General features: G+C 37.0%; 1 protein-coding gene across 1 annotated transcript in view; it reads left to right on the plus strand.

Annotated features, from left to right (window-relative positions):
- LOC108684158 (atrophin-1-like) overlaps window positions 1–24,124 on the plus strand; it is a 32,619-nt gene that overhangs the window by 2,546 nt on the left and 5,949 nt on the right. The gene's annotated exons all lie outside the window — the stretch shown is intronic.

A 24,124-nucleotide genomic window follows, 5' to 3' on the forward strand; every position in this document is an offset into this window, starting at 1 on the left:
CAAATGGATTGGCTATTATTTTCCAAGCAACCGGATACTTTGGTCAGCAAATTATGCTGAGAGACATTCTGGTTTTCGTAGACTCGAGCTCGGCCACTCGCGCGGTTTAATCGCGGTTAGAGTTTAACCGACGTCCGTGCACCGGCCTTTGGAACGCGCTTCGGCGATATCGGCGACTGATAGCACAATGATCTCGCCGTCGCTCTCCTCGCGCGAGCAACGCGAACATGTTCCTACCTCGCGGTTCACATTGCATCGCATCTCGTCGCGTCGTAATGCGTGTACCGACTATTTCTTCGCAGCGTGTAACGGTATTCACGACGCAGGCTCTTCTCGCGCGAACGAGCAGCGAGAGATGAAAATCCACTTGCTGTGCGCGCGAGTTCTCTTCGCGAAAGGGAGTGATAGAGAGAGAGAGAGAGAGAGAGAGAGAGAGAGAGAGAGAGAAAACGGCTTTAACACAAAACACAATAATGCGTTATTATTTCCCTATTCAAGTGCTCTTACAAAATTTCTCTGTCTTTATAAATTTGCTCGGAAAGTGAATGTGGATATACCGAGTATATAATTTAGATAGATAATTATAACGTTCAAAATTGAATATAAATATAATTGTATAGAATGATACTAAAAAGGTATTAGCGATGTAATAAAGTTTTAACAAATTTGTAATTAACGTAATCGAAAATATGGCAAGAGTTACCTTGGTCGAGATAACGAAGATAAAACGTTTAAATTCTAATCGGAGATAACACGAATGCGTTCCGAACGTTCTGAAGATAGATAAGTCGTTCGTGAGAGCTCGTCGATAAGAGATATCGTAAATCGCTCGCGTGGCGAATACTTATTTTTTCTCTATTGACATAAATTTGCATCATAATGAACTGTGACCTTGTCAGGTATATCGCCGACACGCGCACCGTAATGCGTACCTCCGTTGCCTTTTATCTATAAATGAAAAATAATATTTTCTCCTATATATTTCAAAATGTATACTATGCGATTAGATTAGAAGTCCTATTTAGTCAACTTTTTTTTAAAGAAACAATGTCTTTTTATGAGAAGGGACGTCACGCAGTTGTCTTTCTTAATTTGTGGCTTTATATACATTTTATGTTATTGTGTTTTTACGTGTATTTACAATCTTATTATCGGGAAATTGTTTTAATAAATCTCGTTTACTAGCGAGGGGTCATAAAAAAAAACATTAGTCTAATTTCCAACTCTCAATTTTTTTTTTTTTTTTTCACTTCGGTGCGGATCAATTTAGAATATTGTTTTCATTGGATGAAGTGACTTTGTTTGGATCGAAAGGATAATCAAATGCTTTTCCGACTTAAATTTGATCCTAGACTTAAATTCTTAATGTCAAAATAGATCTAATTTGAATTATTTTTAATCAGTTCTATAAATCTTATTTAATATATCGTTAATTTAACGAAAATATTGGAATAAATACTTAATAAATGTATCAATTTCGACTTAAATCTACTTTATTATTTACTAAATGTGTATACATTATCATAAACATTGTTCATTTTGAAATTAACTACAGATATGAATTGATTTACATTTTAATATACATGAAAGTTAATAAAATATTATTTCGCTCAAGAGATTAGATTACTATTGTTTCTTTGATATCTAATACTGCCGCATTAAAAAAACTTACGATTTTTCGAAAGGGAACAATCCTGCTTTAAGAATTTTCCCAGAGAACCAAATAGATGCCGTAAACTTAAATGGTGTAGAAATAAAAATTATAAATATATTTGGTCCTCTTCTCAGTTTGTTTAAAAAACTGGGTGTCCCGTAACGACGAATGATTCTCGACAGTAAAGCTGCATACGTCGCCGGGAGTGGCCCTTGAAAGTTTTATTCCCTCGCGAGCAATCCTCGACAGTAAAATTTCCGGCGTACATTGAGAGCGACACTTAATGAGTGTCCAATTGAGAGTTTCATTCTCTCCGCGAGTGATCCTCGATAACAAGACTCTCGAGTGTGCATTTTGCCTTAAACGCGAGATTCTTTTGCTCTAAATTCGTCGAACCGCTTCCTGCATCCCCTATTTTGACCAAGTTTATCGAATGATTAGCAATTTTCTACGTCTTCTACATCGCCAACCCTACGATAACAGGATATTAAATCTCAATTATTAATATAGGAATAATTTTTTTTTGTTTAGAGAACGTCTTATTACGTGCAATTAAAGATGAATGATTAATTAAACATGATTTATTCTTTCCTAAAGCAAAAACATCCTTTTTTTTTCAAGCAAAAACATAATTATAGAATTAGATTTTGTTTCAGAAAAGCTTACTCGGTAATTATCTTTATCACTGAGAGAAACGAAAATAAATATCCGATGAATTTACGTTGTATCAAGTTTATCTCGCTGTGGAATTTTTTATTTGCGGATCGATGTATCAGTAAGAAGATCGGTGAAAAGGACACATCGATGCGTTCTGCTTCCGCAACATGTTACGACGTGTTACTAAAGAGACCAGTCCGAGGTGAAAGTTATTTTGTTAATCGCGTCCCGAGCCCTGCGTCGTGATTTATGCGTCGTCGCTCGAGATTATTTCTTTTCGGTGAAAACGGTAAAAACTTGGCGCGACGTATCGCGCATTAAATCCTCAAATTAACTCGAAGACATGCCGCGTAATTACGCGCGCGGATGCCTTTATCGTGATTTATCGCGGCCGGGAAGTTAATCGTTACATTTTATTTGCAGAGTCTCGTTAAGCGCAACATCATCATCCTTTTCTTTTTGTCAAAACACTGATAATATTTCGTTGAATTTAATTTTCGGTATACCGGATGGGACGTTAAAATTTGTATTACGCTATACATTACGATTCTATCGACATGAATAAATCTCTCAAATTCCGTTCGTCCTTCAATCATTGAAGTTAAATTCTTTCTTTTCTTTAAATTCAACTTGGATGATATATTTTTAGCAAAATATCGCTATGAAATATTATAGTTTAACAAAATTAAAATTTTCGTTAAAATTAGGTAATTGCATTATAAAATTATAACGATCTTAAAAAATTTATTACATTAAATTGTATAATTACATATTCCTCGCTTATTTCTATTTTTGTACTACTGCTCGTCGGAGTATAAAATAACTTGACGTAATTTTCTTCGATATCGACAGATCTGAAATGATGATTTGCTTTTGCAACCTGATAAACGAGAAGATAACTGCCGCGAAGCTATCGTCATTGCAGATGCTTATTTTTCGCCTCATTAAAAACATTTTCACATTATTTCTAAAGTAAAACGTTTGAACCTCGTTCGATTTTAGCGTTTTACGACGTTGACTCTTATCGATCACTTTCTGCTTTTCTTATTTAATCGGCACTTGAGAGTTTTTTTCACGTATCGATGAAGCATCTATAGTTTATCTATCAAGGTTGCATCGTGTTTATGACGATGGGCATCCATGCAGCTGGCTTGAATCTGCAGGTGGCTCGCCTGTTGCAACCATTCACCCGCTCGATCCCAGTGCTTTACGTCTATCCCGCCTTCAATATATTGCTATGACGCCTATGACGATAAAAATATAACCCGCATTTATATAACGCATGTCGATTTCTAAATAACACGTATCGCCGATCCTCAAATAACACAAATTTGATATCTACGAAGCGAAATTTTCGACGCAAAGATTCGTCTTTTCCAATAGCACTTCTCGATGCCAGACGAATTTCAATGAAGGAGCCAGACTCTCAATAGAAATGTGTCTCCGTTACATTGAATTATTACTCCATCATAATTATAATTGTAAATTAAAGACAATGAAATTTTTGTTCAAGATTGTCTTTTACACGAATATTCTATACAAATTCGTTAAACTTGAACGTATATATTTAGCGTAATATAAAAAATATCATACAATAAAATTGAACTTTTTATTGAATAATTACGAGATACCATCACGTAAAACGCCATAAACGTCATTACACTGCGTCATTATGATGCGTCATTGCGGTAATTCGTGCACACACTATCGCTCTCCCTAGTCTCTCCTATAATCTCCCCAGCTATAATCTCTCCCTCTCCCCCTTTTCGATGAATGATATTGCAGACATATTCGTTATCAATATTCGAGATTAGACTTCTATCTATCTCACGTTAACATGATAATCGCGGAGCTACCGATCTCCCCGGCATTTCTTGCGCTTATTTTTATTTCATAAAAAAAAAAGAAAGAAAAAAATGACATTTATCTTCAAGCAACCGTTTTACAAGACGACCGCAAAATACATATCACTATAGGTAAAACCCGCTCATTATCATAAACATTACGCTCGCTGCGCTTGTTTATGCAACCGGCTTCGGTGTATGCGCGCACGCCTTGTAAATTTATCGCCTCGTGCCTTCTTTTACTTTATCGTCGTTACTCGTGTCACGATTGAAGGACAAAAGTGACGAAGTCGAAGCAACGCGTGACTCCTTATAGCTAGTCGGTTTCCCGACAAAAATCGTAGCGCGCGTACAGATCATTCAGATGAGAATAGTTGATACATCTTTTTTTCATAGAAATAATTCTTTTCTATGTAAATCGAACACGTTACTAAGTTACTCGTTTTTTGCACTGATATATATTTGCCGAAGTACTTACTGTATTAATAATTATTAATCGCTGTGTTCTCATTATTCAATGCGGGAATCGTCAAGAAGAATTATTTTCTTCTCTGAAGCTCATAATTGTAAAAAAAAACTTGCTCTTCATGTTTTCATTTTGATTTATAATTCGAACATTTAAATATTTTTACGAATCAATTTCATTATTTTATTAATTTATTAGTACATAAAAATACGTTTATGTTTTATTATTGTAATTAAGTTTATATGAGATATATTTCTCGATTCATATTTTTTCTAGCAAAATATTTATAGAACATTGTATAATCGTCCTTGTGCGTATCGATTGCGACAACATATTTATTGTCGAAAGCAAATTATTAATAGTTGTATTAATAATTGTTAAGTTATAATAACTGCCGTGTTCTCATTATTGAATGAAATCAAGAGGAGTTTTCCTTCTTGAAATTTTTATAATTCACAAAAAAGAAATTTTATGCTTTTCAAGCATTTCTATTTTGATTTATATAATTCAAATATTTAGATATTTTTAATGAATGAGGATCATTTCCAAATTTTATTATTATATTTTATTATTAGTATGGCAAAAATATATTTTCACCAGTAATGAGAATTATCTTATATAACTGGACGCATTTTCATAGATATTTATTCTGTAAGTAGAATTTTTAGAATAATAAGACATAATTGTCCTTACGGCATTGAAAAATAACCGGTATCTTTTAACACCGTTGAAACGCTAAACGCGACGTTATTGTTATCACGCGTGCGAATGACGGAGCAGAATAGTACGCGTACCGTCTAAACAGGCCTGTCGATCATTCTTGAATAGATATTCCGGCATGAATCAAGCTGCTCAAAGCAAGTTATTGGATGTTCAAAAGGCAAAGTGGAAAATCCGCCCTCTCTGACGCGCGCGGCGACGGTTTTTATTTTCTTAATTAAAAGTACCACGAGAGAGAGATGTGTGTTTTTCTCGCGCTGTAATCTGTTACAAATTAAATAGAAATGATCGCGGAGAGCGTGGATGTGACGAGGGAACACATCCGTTGTCCGTGAGTTATCGATGCCACTTCTCTGGTTATTGGAGTCTCCGTTATCACGAGAACGCGGCAAATAGAACATTTCGAAAGGTCGTTCTGGTAACGGAACGTGACAGTCAGCTCTCTCTCTCTTTCTTTCTCCTCTTCATATTTCTTTATTTTTATTTTGATATTATTTTGTATTACCGTTTTTCCGTTTTTTATTTTCTTTTCATTTATCTTTTTTATATCTTAGAGAGATTTACCCTATAGAATATTAATAAATGTCTTTATCTCTCTCTCTCTCTCTCTCTCACCTCCCTTCTCTCTCTTTTTGGTGTAATTAACCATAAACATAATAATCTTAAAAAACAGCGAGCATGACCGATGTTTGGAACTAATAGACCGAAGCAATCGATTAGATAAGACAGATACAGCAACCTACATGATAAATTATAATTACGAATCGCAAGACGGCGAGAAATTTCGATCCTGTTAAAAATGACGTTCCCTCGTTGTCGGTGACCTTGGTTTTCTTATTTGGAAATATTGCGCGAGCCGCAAAACGGTGGACGGCCTTGCGAGCGAATTTCATTTACTTGCCTGTCCGCCACTAAACATTCGACTCCGATTTGCGAAATGTTTCGGGAGAATGTCGTTCGGATTGCATTTGGCGTATCCGATGTCAAAGGCGCCATTTCGCTCCATCGTGTCCTTTTGCAATCATCGTCTGTGCGTGGAGGTAGTGGGAGTGGAGGAGGAGGAGGAGGTGATGACAGGAGGAAAAAAGTTCTTTTGGTATTTCCGATCCTGCCGGAATGCAAACTCCAACCTCCGCCAGGTGCCGATTCTCTCAACGAGTGTCTTTCGATGTCGTTTCTTCCCATTTATTTGTTCCCTCGTCACGACCCGTCGGACGATATCGTTCCGTTTTCAGAAAAATACATCGTCGCGCGTTAACATCGCCGTGAAATGTATGTGCATGCGTAATTATGCCGTAATAACGCTTCAGGGCATCAGTTTAACGTATGGAAACGTGACCCATGGATTTTCAACGTATATCTTCCGTCGCATATTAAATGTCGGCAATTAATAACACTGCAATTTAACGCTTAACATGATTACAAACTATTTTGCAATATACTTTTTTTACGTAATTAAGTCGCAACGATATAAATATTATTACTTCAAGATTCGTGAAAAACATCAGCTACTACAATACATAATTTTCGCTAATCGTATCTTTTTTTTCTCTGTACAATGGATTTTGAATTAGTATGTATTGCGAATTAGTATGTATACGGTGGACATCTTTTTTTTCCGCACTTGTACATAATATTGTCATTTTTTTGTGGTTTTCACTGATTTAACAGCTATTCAGGGCAATTTATTTGCTTTAACAAAATCTCGGACAGCAAATCACGATATTGTGCATTGTGATGAAAAAAAACAGTGGTCACCGGTGAGGTTCACTAAATTGGATTGAATTTTTAACGCCGCTTTTTTTTCAGAAGCAAAGCTTCACGTACAAAAGAAACTGTTACATGCTCTGCACATATTGTTTCATTTGGAATTATTGTCTATCGCTTTTTGTTGCGGTGCCTGTCATATTCTGCATACAAACATATTCTGCGTATAAACTGGTAGCGACTTGAAAACGTTATGAGAGAATAGAAAGGAAAGAAAGAAGAATAGAGTAAGTTATTTATGATTATGGGCTCCCCGCTAAGAAACGTTTCGCCCATCCGCGTTCACGAGAATCGCGATAATAAATGGCAATACGTTCTATGAATAGAGCATCAGAGGAACGCACTTGTCGTTATAGTCTATTAAGATATCCGCAAACTGCATTACATCGCTCCGTGCTTTCCTCGAGGACGTTGGCCGTTTGCATCGATCGTAATATCGGGCTCGTTGATCGACGTTGACGGCGATTTTGAAGGCGGCTTTTCTATTAAAAAAGCTGGAAACGATCGATAATCGTCGATGTTCGCTGAATTCGGGATGAGGTCAGTGTCACATTGACAAATGAGGCCTCGTTATATAAGAAGTGCCATGCGTTAAGAGGATTCTAATAAGTATTTTTCTATTTTTATTGATTTAACAATCCTTTTTTAATTAACAATTAAAGTATAAACGATAATATAGTCCAAATAAGTCGAATATGACAAAAACGAAAAAGTTATTAGTTTTTTTATCTGGCGATTCGTAACAATATTTGCTTCATATAAGTATTCTAGATATACATATTGTATTACATTATATACATTTTGTATTGTAGATATACATATAAAATAATCTAGGATTTGAATTAGATGCTTAGAATTGGATATCTAATATGAAAAATCGATTAGTTAGAAAATTTATACGTATGCTATATTGATGTAGTAATAAAAATAATAATAAATTTTAATAAATTTGTTTGAATAGTTCCAAGTAAATATTTACTAAATCTATAAAATACATTTATTCGATGAAAACTATTAATTTGATCTATCATTTTTTTATTGAGTAATTTATTTACAGTAAATATTTATTTACTATGAATAAATGCTTACTTAATGCTATTTTTAAAAACGTGTGTATATAAATTTTGAATGTATCCGAGAAAACGAGTAAGAATTAATAGAATTGTCGATATCTTAATTAATAATTTAACGAGAGACTCTGATTCTTCAAAAAGCATATAAAACATTAAATTAAAGATAATTTCATTAATTGATCGCGATAATGTGATTCATAGATGCGCAACACAGAGGGAATTATAACTTAATTGACATGTAATTATATGAATTTATTTCTTAATTCGACCGGTAAGATTCCGAACATCGGCAGATTAATGTATCGACCAGTCTGTCACATTACATCACAACATGCTGAAGAGAATGGTAACATGAAAGTCATTTTTCTTATATTTTTCGAGGGACAGCGTGATTCGCGCGAAAAAGTTAAATATAAATACAACTACTTCATTATAATACAAACTCCAGTAAGGAAGAAAATACATGAAACTTTATGTCACGCGTAATCATAAGCCTGCAGAAAAGGATACGAATTTAAATTGCAAATTGAACAGTCAGCACATGCACGCGCTCGATGCCGGGTAAAAAAACGTACACGGCCGATACAAAATAAACACTTGTAACCTTACGAGAGTGTACGTTGATAAGACCCCAATGATAAGATGCGCTCGTTACAAGGCTTCGAATTACTCGTTTCACCGAACGATGTTTCAGGACTTCTTTGGCAACTGACCGAGTGTCTTGAAACTTTTCGTATCGTTCGAATAAGTCGAATAAGTCCTTCGCGTCGCGAGCGGAAGAAACTAAAGAAAGAGGGAAAGCGGAGGAGAATGAGAGAGAGAGAGAGAGAGAGAGAGAGAGAGAGAGAGAGAGAGAGAGAGAGAGAGAGGGCTTTCGAGTTCGTCGGCCGAGAAACGTAATTTTGCGTCGGACGAAATCGCCAGCGTTCGGCGCATCACCGAGGGCTCGCTCGCACCGCGATGTCGTTAGCCATGCCGAGGCCGAGGCCGAGGGACTAGAGAGTGAGGTCAGCAGCGCCCGCGCGCCACTCAATAAATCAGAACTGCTGTATTCGCGCGACGCGTGTCGGTTCGCTGGGAAGCAAGGACGGTCAAATTCTGCCACATGATCCGTCAACAGAGATCATCCGGATGAGATATGCGTATCCGTCGGATATATACTGACGGATGGCCCCATCGCTGAAGAAACCTCACGAGTCCTTGGGTTGAAAGTCAAAAATATATATAGTATGCTAGGAGAATCACAGTGACCTCAATTCTGGGATTTTTAGACGGAAAGAACATTTTTGTTGAAATATCTAAAAGTTTGACTTATATAAATGCAGATTTTGTTGGACCATTAAAATAATTAAATGATTATATGCCTTGAGAAAAATTTTTGACTCCTAATGAACGATTATATCAATCAGAATTTTTAGTTATCTCAAGAATTGTAACAGATTCAACCACAAAATTCTGTTCTGTTTTTAACTGGAATTCCAATTAATGCAAACAAACTTTTTAGAGTATGAGAGACTCGAGCGTAATGAGCAATATGCTGCAAAAAATATTGATATTCTAGGATCCAGTTTGAGCGTGTATAATTGTTTTGATAGTTTGATAAAATTATTTTTAAATCTACACACAGGAAAAAAAACTGTATTTTTAAATATAATATTAATTACTGTGTTTGTAAATATTAATTATTTGTTTCAAATATTTCAAAAGTTTATATTTCTATATCCATAAATCTATTATAATTTCATCACAAGCATTAAATTCATTAAAAATGTATTCTGAATTCTAGTAAGTTTAATATTTTAATCAAAATTATTAAATTAAAACACATTCTTCGCTTATTATATATAATTCTTTTTTCGATACAATTTTGTTTTCTTCAAAAGAAAATAAATTCTTGTTTTAAATATATGACAATCAGTTTTTGTCTTTTCTGAATTTATAATAAATATATTTCAAGGCTATTATAAAAAAGTATTTTTTATTAAATGACCGTTTTTTGAAAGAAAAAAGATAAACTGAAAAAAAATCACTTTTCTTATAGCAATAGAATGACATTTTTCTTGTGTAATTAAATTGACATTTTTCTTGTGTAATTAAATTTTTAGATACTTCAACAAAACCATTCTTTATGTGTATGGGAAAAAAAAACACGTGCAGAAAGTTTGAATACAAAAATTTGCGAACAATTTATTAAAATGCACAGTAGAACGCATTTGAATTCGCAATTATATTTAATTACGAATTTAATTATGTTGATTTATGATAACTGCGTTATATTTTGCTAGTTTTTTTTATCATTTTAATAAACGCAAAAGGCATAAGACATATGCCAATTTTTAATATATAATATTTTTTTGATGTAGCATCGAAGATTAACGATTTAAATGTCTATTTTGCGAAATCATCTTCTTTTAAAAGGATTTCGTAAAGTAGATAAATTTGAATCTTTTAAGCTACGTTCTTTTTTGTCATCATGGAATTTATCCGTGTCCCATCTTCGCGATGAAATATCTCCGAGAGATGTTCGTATTTTCATAGATATCTGTCGTATTTTCAATACACCTGCTCGTTGCGATTCAATTTTTATCTCGTTGCATGCAGAAATGATCATTAGAGGATTATAAATGTTGTAATAATTTGAAGCATATGCAGAATTTTAATGACGATTGAAGTAATATTGAAGTTATTGTATGAAACGATATTATTTTTTCGCGGTATTGAACAACGAAATCCACTGCTCATCTACTTTTTTTTTTTTTTTTTGTTCAATTGCCTCGTAAAATTCGTGAATACATCGCTACGTTATTCACAGTTCGTTAAAAAATAATAAACCTAGCGATCAGCAGCCCGCTAATTGCCGTACAAGCGATAACAATTGGATGACACGTGGTAACCTAATTACCTTATAATTAAGCATGCGCTTTGAGTTATTTTATGGCGAACGATTTATAAAAATTACCGAGGTACTCAAAGGCAACAATATAATTGACTATCATCGGCGAATAATTCTATTATCTCCCCCGAATTATACGCGATACAACGATGAATGCGTAACGAGGTAGCATATTTTAATAATGAATCAAAATGCGCTCGATCGGCTCGCTCGCTCTCTCCCCCACACATCGTTATCCTTTAAATCTCCGGGTTATTAATAAAAACTACATTACATTTATCGCTTTTAGTTAATTATACAAAAGCTCTTATTAATACTGGTAAATAAATGAGATTCAACAGTATCGATAGCAAATACATGAGATCCGTCGGATAATTACCAACGATTAATTATCAACGATATGATATATCGAGATACGCGCGGCGAATAAACTCGTTTTGTAAATAAACATTTCCATTCATTTTGACGAAAACATATATCTCGTGTTGCTGTAGATTTTGCTAAAATTGCGCATCCACGACTTTTTCTATGCAATACTTTTTTTTTTCCATATTTTGAAAAGGGTAAAAGAAAAGGTTTTTGCACTGATGGTTGGGTGTAGAGATCGATATGGGGAGACATGACATCGGTGTCCGGCGACAAAGAAAGTTGCTTGCACCTGCATGAGAAGTGACCCACTTCTCTTCGTAATTCCCTAAGATACGGAAGAAAGTCCACGTCTCTTACTTTCGCATCTTACCTTGGGTCGTTGCGGTTGCTTTCGCAAAAAGGAGGAATCCGTAAAACGAGAAGCGACCGTGTTTCTCGGATTTTGAAATGCTCTCTATCTTATATCTCTAGAATATGATAGTTTAAGAGAAAAATACGTATTCTTTTATGTATTTATAGAAATAGCCTTCGAAGATAAATCGATATCTTTCATTCTGTCGAAACGACATTGAGAGCATACATATTTCAAACATTTTATGATATGGAAGATGATTATCCATTTACGTTCTTCAAAAGAAATAAAATTTAGAGATAATGATAAGAGCAGGTCAATTTTTGACAAAATATTTTAAGTCAGTAAGTATTGCTCAGAATATATCTCTCCTTCAAAAGCTGTGAGAAAAATTTCAATGAAAATAAGTCGAAAAAGAATCATGTATAACATTTATTTGATAAAAAACGGAAATTCTGTTCTCTTTATTTTTTGCAAATTATCATTACGTTTAGATCGAGAATGCTAAAATATTCCAATGTAGTTTGGATTTCGGTGGACTTTTAATGTATTCAGCAGAGAAGCTAATAACTTTATTGCTATTCATTTTCATGTGTTACGTGTCCGATAATTAGCATTTCGCTTAAAACTTAAACAACAATATAAAAAAGGAGGTTGCAAGTGTCAACGCAGTTTTTGCGTTGATGCGAAAAAAAATATAATGTTGTCTAACTTAATATACATAATTACATTCCTTACAAACGAACGTTTCGGTTCCGCTTTGTGCCAGTCTCAGCGTGAAGTAACATAAAATGACAAAAGTAGGATTTCTTATTCCGTGTTCACAGCTTCGTAGAGACGAGTTTCTTCTAATTGCTTTATCCCCAAAAGTTCCAATTTAGGAAAGTTTTCTAGGATAAAAAAATTATTAGATCCGAGTTTGAATTCCGGCTGAGGTAATATTCTTCGCAATAAAATTATTCATAGTTTTTAAGACTTTTATTATATAACATCTATTATTAATATTCTTGTAATATTCTTATTAACATCAATATTATTAATTGCTTGTCAATTTAATATACGACATTACTATTACAGTTCTGTTTATTGCGTTTCAAGACTTCGATTTCGGCGCGATATGCAGAATTGAATGTGTACAAATTTACATCGAAATATTAAGTACTATGATCCATTGAATATTTCTCTTATTTAATTAGAAAAAAACAATTTCGCTTAATCAGCGAATTTGCTTTAAAATTCTTGTTCCCTGGGAGAATAACGCAAAAGGATCGATGATTTTTCCCCGGAAAAGTGGCGGCGCAATCGTTCGCACGCGGAAGCGATCGCGCAGCAGTATTATCCGCGATAAACATCAGGAACACGTCGCACGGCGATAATGACGTGGTGCTTACTTTTCAAGCCGTCACCGTTTCACGCGACGATCGCGAGATTCGCGAGAGAGCACGGGAACGCGGAATCCCGCGCGTAATAACGGGCTGAGTTACCGGTATGCGTTGCCGTGCAAATCGGCGAAAGATTTTCGCGCGGAATGATCGCAGAATCGAGACTTTATCGCCCGCGTTTACGCCACGCTAAATCTTTTTACCGCCATCGGTTTGTCGGACCGCTATTTCTTTTTTTTTTCTCTCTTTTTTTCCCCTCGGTCCTTTTTTCCCTTTGTCCGCTTCTCTTGTTCCCTTTTCTTTTTGTTTTTTTTCCGTTTACGTCGGGATAAATGCTTTATTGCGCACCGTTCCGACCAAACCAGTGGCGTAAGCGAATGGCCCACGCACTTGGAATATACCTGATGTTTAATTCTCGGCTAGATGGAAAATTTAATGCTTCGAAGACAGCGCCTTACTTTGGACACCTTACCGTGGCACTGGGTTAACTTCTTCCCTTAAGAAAACTTCATGGGTGTTCGCATTTTCAGAAGAAAATACATAATGGAAGTGTCATTTTATGTTGCCGCTGCTAGATAATCCTACGATTATTTTCTATTATGTATCTTTCTACGCTCGCCCTGAGAATGATTTAAGATGTGACTCGGTCATTATTCTCAATAACGCGGCGGTACTTTGAAAATATTTTTTTTCGAAGATAATACTGTTTTTGTTTTTTGTATTAACTTTTATTCAAGTTCAGCAAACTGAAGAGACGAGGTGAGAAAAATCGTTCTGATAATTTCATTGATATGTTTTTTTTCGGATCGGCCAATCATTAGTTTAGACGAATATAGATAGTACATAAGATACAATTTCGAACATAGTATAGTTCTAAACGAAATAAGATCTAAATCTAATTTCGAGGTTCAAGTTTGGTAACCTTAATCTCATTGAGGATACTAAACTGAGAGAAATATTTGATATAAATAATCGTTATTTTTTGTTGATACTTATGAAAAACTTTCTCTTTTTTAAATTAAAAAATTGTCTTAATCAAAATTTTGTTATTCTAACCAAATTTTAGTGAGAGACCATCGCAATTTTTTAAATTATTATACAAAGTTATTAATATGTGAATTTTAAAAATTTTATCTTTCAGTTTAAAAATTATGTTGTTCTGACTAAAATTTGATTAGAATAATCAAAATTGATTAGAATATAATTTGTTAATTAAAAAGTAAGAAAGTCCTTCATAATTCATATATCAACAAAATAATGATTATTTATATCGAACATTTCTCTTATTGAAGCGTACTATGAAACAGAAAAAAATCAAAAAACTCGAAAAGTAGATTCAAATCTTATTTCGCTCAGAAGTATATCGTGTTCGAAATTGTACCTTATCCTACAATCAATGAGCTAAGTAATAATGCAAAACTTTCTCGATCGAAATGACAGAGTTAAAGTTTGTTGCGTTTCTCGTGATCGCATTCCTCTCGCTCTGTTTACGTCGCTTTAAGTGCAAAATGTATCGGTACACGATAAGAACTTTTTCCGTCCGCAGCTACGGAGAACCGAATTGCATCGTCTTGAAGCATCTTGTTGGTGGTGTATCTTGACAATATTTCTCAACACGCTGCCGCGTTCTGTCGTTTAAACCAAACAACCCGGTCGTCTTCCGTTTATTATCCCGCGTAGGCGAGCGTGCGTCTCCACGTCGGATAAACATCATCTCGTGTAACGTCCTTTCCGTTGTGGAAACTTTGCAGATGCTTGTAACACACACGTCTATCTTACGGAATGGCGATAAATTTGTGCGCTGCATGTAACGAGATTTTTTTTTTTGTAATTAATTTACAACTACTAATAGTTTATGAACTGCATGTAAGGAGTTTCTTTCGCGAATTAAGCTTAAGTCATGAATTACTTGTGGGTGAAAAATCTCACGCAGTTGAACAATTAATTAATTTGATGTACACACGTGTATGTATATAATTTACATATATATTGCACATTAACATAACTTTCTAAATCTGAATCAGTGAATAATCATTGATTACCCGCAGTGGCATACAGGACAATTTAGTGAAATTGAATTAATTAAAAAGAAAGACAATCTGAGCATTATATATTATAATTAAAATACTAATATTTGCACATTAATTTCGATCTTCTAATACCATCATATCCATTGAGTTTATGCATTAAATCAAGGTTAATTAGATCACCTAATAAAGGTTAGCTAGATTAAGGATCTCACATTTCATTCACCGATTATTATCAATGGCATACTGGACATTGATATCGGTGATTATTCACTGATTCAGATTTAGAGATTAATCTCGAATTATATTTCAACACTGAAATATTTAATGGTAAATATTGAAAGACAAGAGGGTAGCGACCAAGAAAATTTTCATTAATCTTTCGGAGCTAACAGTTGGATCCACTCAATTATAAATCTTTGTCAAAAATGCTAATTCAATTTTCTTTATGTTATATCTGCTAATTGGATTATTCTTATTAAAATATACTTAATATTCATTTTTTTATATGGGCCACTTTGCTTAAAATTAGTGTCTTTTAATTAACATAAATTGAATAGGTTTTATAGATGTATATCAAGATTAATTGTTTCAACTCGTCAGGGAGTTAAAACAATTAGTCTTGATATACGTGCAAATTTTCACTATTAGTAGATACAAAAATTCTAATATAAAAAAATAAAAAAAAAAGAAACAGATTTTCTGGTTGTGATAATCAGAGACACTGCGACGTGACGTCGCGTCGGTGACATTATCTCGTGTAAGACGAGGTAGATGCGAGGATTTTTATTTTGTCCCCGCGTCTCGTAACCACCGCGATAACGTCGGTCACTAATGAACGAATTACGGTTGCACACGCGGAGCAAAATAAACGCGCGGAAATAAGGCACAACGAGAATCCCCGCTAACGGGAACAATACTCGGGGATGATGCGTATTTACTTTCGTATAACTTTGGACGAATGCCAGACGCTGTTCACCGCGTCAATTCCCCACTGGCAAACCGCCGAAATCTTTGTCACAAGCCATATGTCCTCGCGATCGGTTATGTCAGCCACTCGTTGGGAAAAGTGAATATATTGTCAAGCGGAATCTTTTACACGCGAATTGTGGCACACGGATAGAAAAGAAAACCATCGTTGTCAAATTTAACACCCTTTTATAAGCCGCAGGTTATCGAATGATTTATCTTGCGCTCTGCCGGAAAATCTCTGTCTCTCTCTCTCTCACACACACACACACACCAACGCGCACGAGAGCCTGCTAATTTCTGTCAGCTTCGTGAACTTCGTGCACGTTGAAAATAGGACGAAACGATAATCATCTGGACGAATGTGTTTCGCATAAACATATGGGTTAAAAACAATTTTATTCCACGAGTGTTTTATTTTATTTTATTCATTGTATAAATTTACATGGGCAATATTTTCCCTGTCATTCTCACGAACGATTTATGACGGCTATAAAAATACAATACTGCACGTTGGGGGGTGTTTTACCCTAGATTTCATCCTGCAGATGCCAAAGGAAACAATCCCGGTGTTTATACGAGTAATAGGAAGTAAAGTTGGACACTCGTATTCCTTTCGTATATACTTGACCCAATCCGCGTTTTAATCTGTCAAAGCGCGCACGCAAAGTTTACACAATGTCTACAGTATCGCCTCCGATGCGATTATTAACGGCAAAGTGATTCCATTAACGCTTAATTGGAAAGACAAATAGATGATGAGATCATATAAAAAGTCGATTGCCGAAAAAAAGCCTTTGTGTAAGCACCATGTGGCTCTAAATCCATAAAATTCCATGCCCGTTACACCTTCATCGTGCCGCAATAAAAACGAATATATAGATTTAAACATGAGTATAAATATTATAAATTTAATTTATGCTCGCAACGCGTTTTCACAACGTACAATTTATGCGTAATTATGATATTTTATCCGTAAACACGAGAGTCCAGACTGGATTAAAGTTCTCCACAATAAAACTGAACAGTGTTAACGTCCTGGTTGATATAAGTAATAAGTGAATAACCTCTTGTATCTCCGCGTTACAAAAAGTATCTCGCTTCTACCGGCTGTATTAAATGATTTCTTTCAAGCGACTTTTTTTTAGAAAAGCGATTTTCTATCGCATTGTTTTAGCAACAAATTAGTGTGAAGCATTCCAAAAGCGATATCGAGAGACGCGTGTGGGTGTTTACAGAGTTGCCACTAAACTAGAAATCAAGGAAAAGTCAAGGGAAATTTTGCAAAATTTTCTGGAAAACAAAAATTCTTGGCTTTAAAGAAGTTTTAATATTTGTACATCACACCTTCGCAGTTTTGGAATACTACTGACGTAGCAATTAAATGCAAGCAGTGTCAACATTAATAGTAATTTATATTATGTTAAATTGCTTTCTCAACAAAATATTGAATTTCCAAATCAGAACGAAAATATAAAAAAATTTCAAAAAATTGTAAAAAATCAGGGAAAGTAAAAAACCATAAAAATTTATCGGAAGACCAGAAAAAAGATTGTGTGGAATTTTAGAATTTGCGGTAACACTCTGGTTTACAAGAAAGTATCATTTTGTCCGTATATTCACGGTGAATTAAATGATACGATCCCCTTCCCTTCGTGCTCGACAAGATTGTGGGTTGCCCATTCCCATCGTTGTCATCGTCCTCTCGTCCCGCGGGTACATTAACAGCATTTCTCGCGAGTAAACCGTGCGCGGTGATCTGTCCGTTCGGTGTACCTGTATACACAAGGGCGAGAGTATATTAACATCGCAGCGCAAGCAGCGAGCGTACGGTCGAGCGCGCGGTGCGGCGCGGTGCGGCGACACGACGCGACGCGACGCGACGGCCGGTTGATTAGGGCACAAGCCCGGTCGTGTCAACATATAACGAAACGGACGGAAACGCGGCAACGCCGCGGCGTGCGGACGGACGACTTTGGTAGCCGGCCGGTCGGTTCCGAATGCACGGTATGCACGCACGCACGTACTCACTCACTCACTCACTCACTCACTCACTCGCTCGCTCGCTCGCTCGCGCTTACACGCACTCAGGCATGTACGGTGCTCATGGACGGTGGAACGTCCGCGCGTCCGAGAACGACCTTCCTCCGCACGATTCGCACCGTGGAGCCAAGGAACTTCGCTCGCTGCGCCGTAGAAGTTTCTATCTTGTTCCTCACGCGTATACGCCGCGATTCTCCGTGACGAGTAGATTTCTCTCGCGAGTTGAGATCCCTTAGGTCGGACATTCCTTGATTTTTGAAAATCTCCTATCTCCTTTTCTGTTTCTTTCTATATTTTCTTTCACCTTTTGTACTCTTGCTGCTTTATATTTAAAGTTTTTAGAGAACTTGTCGTAGAATTGAAATAAGTGCTCAATTTCCTTTTATTTTTTTTTATATTTTTTTTTATATATATATTTTCAAGCGTGTTGAAATTTTTCAATGTTTGTCTCGCGTTCGAGAATTTAGGGTATCGTTTTATCCTTGTTGTTCATTGAATAGTGAATAAGGATAAAATGGGCCCTTCTGTAACTGCAGGGCTGTGTTTAAAAACTTCGTCCAGGTGCACTCAATCTCTATTCTGTACATATTAATTCTTTATCCTTTTCTAGTTTTAAAAATTACAAAAAAAAAATAAAGAGCGAGCTGAATCAAGATTAAAATTAATCTGTATTGGTAGAATACATTCCAAAAAAAACATTTCAAATAAAAGTATAGTACAGGTGGGTGACGTACAATGATGGTATCTTTCTCTATTCAACTTTCATTTGGAATATTTTTTTATAAAATTGCATGTTTTTGAAATATTTGTCTATTAAGATTAAAATGATAATTACCTTGTACAGTATAAAAAACTGCACAACGACAATATGACTTTTGACACTCATTCAGAATTATGAAATAGAGGTCCTGGATCATCCAGGTAAAATTTTTTAAACACAGTTCCTGCATGCTTAATTAAAATTTAACTTAAATTAATCTTTTTAGATAAGTTTTTTGGTTTTGCTATTAAATATTTTTGTGTTCCAGGTAATGAATATAAAATTAGATTCTTTAATTACGAATGAATTTGAACACACGTTTTACACAGGAAACAAAAACATGTGTTTAGTATTTAATAAAACGAAAAAAAAAGTAAAATGGCCATTGGTCATCTATAAGAAAATAAGAAAATTGTACAGCTAGGAAAAATTGGAAATCTAGAAACATAATTATTTTTGGCAATTTTGCAAAAAAATTTGAACAATGTAAATAATTCAAAATTGAATAAAGATATTTTTTTATTTTTAATCAGCACATTTTTATTACATTATTGCTTATTATTAATAAAGCATTACTCAATTGTAAGAGAAACCTTGCTATATAGATTTGCATGTTTATTTGTTTCCACATACCTACAATATATGTGCACGTATTTAATTTTACGCACGCATGGCTGTTGGAACAATCGATAGATTTCACTATTCATTGAATGCCAAATGGTAAACAAGTCGTTTGTTGGGAAAAAAGTGGGCTAGCTCGATTGTTGCGTCTGACTCTTCAACTCTACTTTTTTATTCATGCATACTAATAGCTTTTACATCTCAATACCCGGGCGCGCCGCGTTGATTTTTTTTATCATGCTTTTTTTGTAACAAAAATTATGCCGAAGTAAATATGAAAAGAATACATTTTCATTGATAAAATCTATCTCCTTTTTTTTTTATTCGTGTCTATGGACAATACGTTTTATGGTCTCATAAGACTCGGCTACTATTTGTAAGCAAATCGCACCGTCAAATGAAAAGAAACAGAGAGAGAGAGAGAGAGAGAGAGAGAGAGAGAGAGAGAGAGAGAGAGAGAGAGAGAGGATTAGAGGCAAACGAGAAGAGAGACGGACAAAAATTATATGCATAATAATATGCAACGTTGCGACGTGAAGAAACTTCGTTACGCCGTAACGTCTGCGTAACGCATAAGAACATTATCGCATCGCATTGCCTCGAGCTTGAGCCGTGACTTGCAAAAAAAAGGGAAAAAAAAGGGGGGAAAAAAAGGAAAGAGAGGTGCATGACGGACGACAAAGTTTCGAAGGATTTTTTTCACATATACCTAAACACATAATCACACTGTGTTAGTAGATTTTCCTTTTTTTTTCTTCATTTACACAAGCGATTAATCGTAATTAAGTTCTTGTGTCGTTCCCGTAATAGGATAGTCTTGAGAACAGGACGACAGAGGCAACAGCTCGTTACAGAATCAACGAGTCATGTAATTCGTCGGCTTGAACCACGCTCGTGTAATTGCCACTTCCAACGTCCGTTTTTCTCTCTACCGTTCCAAGATCATAACGCTCGCGGATCATTCGTTTGGATTTTCGCGGAGAAAAATCGACTGCTGTGGTTATGATGTAAAAATACAAGGACTGCGATCAGCAGACTCAACAGTTGATATCCGTTTCTACCAATGTAATTTAATTTTAATCTCGGTCCAGTTAACTTTTCATCTTTTCTGAGAATTAGAAATGATGAGGAATAAATTAAATTGAGATCAGTTAATCTTGGTAGAATATTGATAGAAACGGGCATGAGTGAACGCTCGTTGTTATTGGTGTATTCTTTTAGACTTTTAAATCTAGAAGAACGCGCTCACTTAGGCCCGCAGTTTCACAATTCGCAATTACATTAACTTTTTAACTGAGGTTCATCTTACTCCTCATTTCAATTCTAGAATTCTAAAGTTCTAAGGAGTAATTACATATTATGAAACTGGGCTTCAATTGTTAAATTCTACTGAACGTAGTCAAAGATGTTTCATTTCCAAGATGTGCAGTCGATGACCAATTAAAAAATTAGCCCAAAATGTTACAAGTCAATATAGAGCCGTTATTAAAAATTTATCACCAATGAAGAAATCTACCCTAAAATTACATTCGGTTACCATTATGAACAATGAAACACCTTGTATTCTTACGTCATAGTTGTGATGATACCTCATGCAACAAACACTGGATGCCGTATCATGGCGGGTCTCGATTATATGCAGCTGTAATGAATTATCGTGCGCATATTTCTTGCGAAAGGCAACGTTGTGACATACCACCGGTAAAAGCCATAGGGGGTTTGCGGAATTGAACCCATACAATCTCGCATAGTCGCGGGAGAAAGGATTTAATCATTGTGGATATACATGATGATAGCGTACGTTCCTGTCTAACGCGGTATTAACGTCAATCAGAGTGTACCCGCTCGATTTTTGTGAGCAGGCCTTTACTATATGGCATACACATGCACGCGGAATGAGTCATATGGCTCTTTATGTATCCATTTATCTGATATAATCTTCATAATATATTTACAAGTGATAATTGTCGAGTGTTTCGTTCTATAGGTTCAAACGGCGAGCGTTATAAACGCCTTGAAAGCAGATAATCATCTAATGGTAATAACTGTCTCGGTGACAGAAGTTGATATAGGCGTTATTAATGATTGTAAATTAATTTACTGTACGAACACCGGCAATTTGCGGGGAAGAACCGTTGTTTGTTAGAAAAAACGTGCGTCACTGTCATATCGCGACATTTAAATAAAAATAGCTCGCGTGCAAGGAGAAACGATGCAACGAATCGACATTTGCGATCTCGCGAGTTACATTTTTAAGGTGAAACGTCTCGTTCAACGGGAGGGAGGGGGTTGTGTGTATACAGGAGCCTTGTTAATCTTAATCTGACAAAACATCGCGTCGTTTGAGCACAATGTGCGACTATCTCTAAGAATAATGCGCGTCAGCTGATTCAGTTCAGCTGTATGAATGAACGAGCGGCTTGCCAACTGTGATAGCTCTCATCAATCATGTCTTGGCGCATCTTTACTCGAAAAGAAAGAGAGGAGGAAAAAGTGAAAAAGTAAGAGAGAGAGAGAGAGAGAGAGAGAGAGAGAGAGAGAGAGGGAAAAATATATATACTGATTACGTTCAGTCAAAAAGCAACGTTGCAACTATTATTAGATTTCTTGATATGATTAGTTTATACTTTTAGATGGTTTATGCTTTAGAACGAGAAATCAACCGAAACACGATAGGTGCAATAAAGTCTTAAGCCTTAAGAAATTGACTATTAATCATGATCGTAGAGAAGAATAATTGACTGTGATTGATCAATTTCTTAAGACTTGAAGCTTACTACAGTATTGTGTTTGAGAATTGAGGACAAGACCAATCATATTTCAACGCTGCTTTTTCTACTGAACGCAATCACTGTCTCGCTTTCTCGAGGAATGATTGAGAGAAACCTCAGACAAACACGCGACAAACAAACATTGAATCTGGCCGTGCTCTTTTCGCGAGCGCTACACCTTCCGCGAGACAGTCGGCCGAGTGCCGACAGTGCCGACCTGTCGACCAGTCGCGGAGGTTTTATTCAATTAATTCTCGCGTTGCCGAGGAGCACGCGATCCGACCGCGACGAACACGTCCTAGGGGGTTTCGACTCGCAGTTGGCACACGTGCGCAGGTGGAGTGCGGTTTTTGCTGGGCGGCGGTGGTGGTGATGGTAATGGTGGTGATGGTGGAGGTGGTGGTGGTAGTAGCAGCAGCCGCGGCGGCGATGGCAGCGGCGGTGGTTTTTTGCACCAACCGCGAGGTCTCTAGTGGCTTTTTCCCTTCTTTTCTTTGGTACCCACCCGTGGTAGATGAGAGGGGGCACAAGAGAGAGAGAGAGAGAGAGGGGGAGGAGAGAAGCAAGAGAAAGAGCGCGATAAGCGCGATGGGCTTGCGACGAAGGGAGAGAGCGTAACGCCGTCGTTGCGAAAAAAAGAAGGAGAGACAGGAGCAAAAGGAAGAGGAGAGAGAGAGAGAGAGAGAGAGAGAGAAGGAATCGGATCGCGGTTCACTCCTTCCAGCTGGCCTGGCACGACGAAGGAGGCCTTGTCGCGCGGCTGCTCGTTCGGTCAATGTCTTCTCTTTCTTCCTCGCTCTCTCCCTTCTCTCTTCTCTCTTTCTCTCTCACGCTCCGTCCCTTCTCCCGTTCTCCCCCTCTGGTTCTCTTTCTCTCACTTCCTCTTGTTTCCCGCTCTCTTTCATCGTTTCCCCCCACTCGGCAGCGCTCCCGTGCTGCATCGCGCACACGAGACACGGATGCCTGCGAAATCCCTCTGTCATCTTGCGAACGCCCGTCCGCGGCCAGGATTATCCCGCGCCGTGCGCGATCGCGAAAAATCAGTTCGTCGCGCCCGCAACGCATCGTTGTCGTCATCGTCATTGTCGTTGTCGTCGTTATTCTCGGCGGGGAGTCGCGCGACGTGAATCCCTTCGGCACGGATCACCGGTATATAACATTGTTCGGCCGGAGAATGAAAGAGAACGCGGTGCGTTCGGAAATGTGCACTCGTATCGCGGTTTGAAGGCGCTCCGTTCCGAGGGCAAGAAGGAAGGCGTTCTCGTTCGGGCTTTTTCCGCCCGGCGGCCGCGCGCAACAGCGTGAAAGTACCGCGATCGTTCGCCGCGGACTCCGGCGCTCTCTCGACTGCACGTCGTCGATGACGTTCCCGATGCCGTCGTCGTCGCCGTCGCCGTCGCGCATCTCGTAGTCAGGCCGTTTTCTCACGGCCAGGGCCTCGCTCGCGGTGTTTACAACAGTGTGTATTACGTGTCGGGTGCGTGCGCGACAGTGCGGAATCTCGATCGTCGTGACTCCGGGGGGAGGAGAGGGGGGGGCATGGCTCTCGGCGACGTCGTTGTCGTCGCCGCCGCCGCCGCCACCGCCGCACGTTAGGAGCAAGCGTCGCGCGGGCGCGAAGAATAAAACTCCGACACGGGGATACTAGCGGCTGCGGGTGCTCCGATTACGACGACACTTCGCGCTTTTCGTGAACACAGGTGGGCGCATCTTTCGCATATCCGCCAATTGATTTTCAACGTGATTTAACGCTGTC

The sequence above is a fragment of the Atta colombica genome, unplaced genomic scaffold, assembly GCF_001594045.1.
Source record: "Atta colombica isolate Treedump-2 unplaced genomic scaffold, Acol1.0 scaffold126, whole genome shotgun sequence".
NCBI classification, from domain to species: domain Eukaryota; kingdom Metazoa; phylum Arthropoda; class Insecta; order Hymenoptera; family Formicidae; genus Atta; species Atta colombica.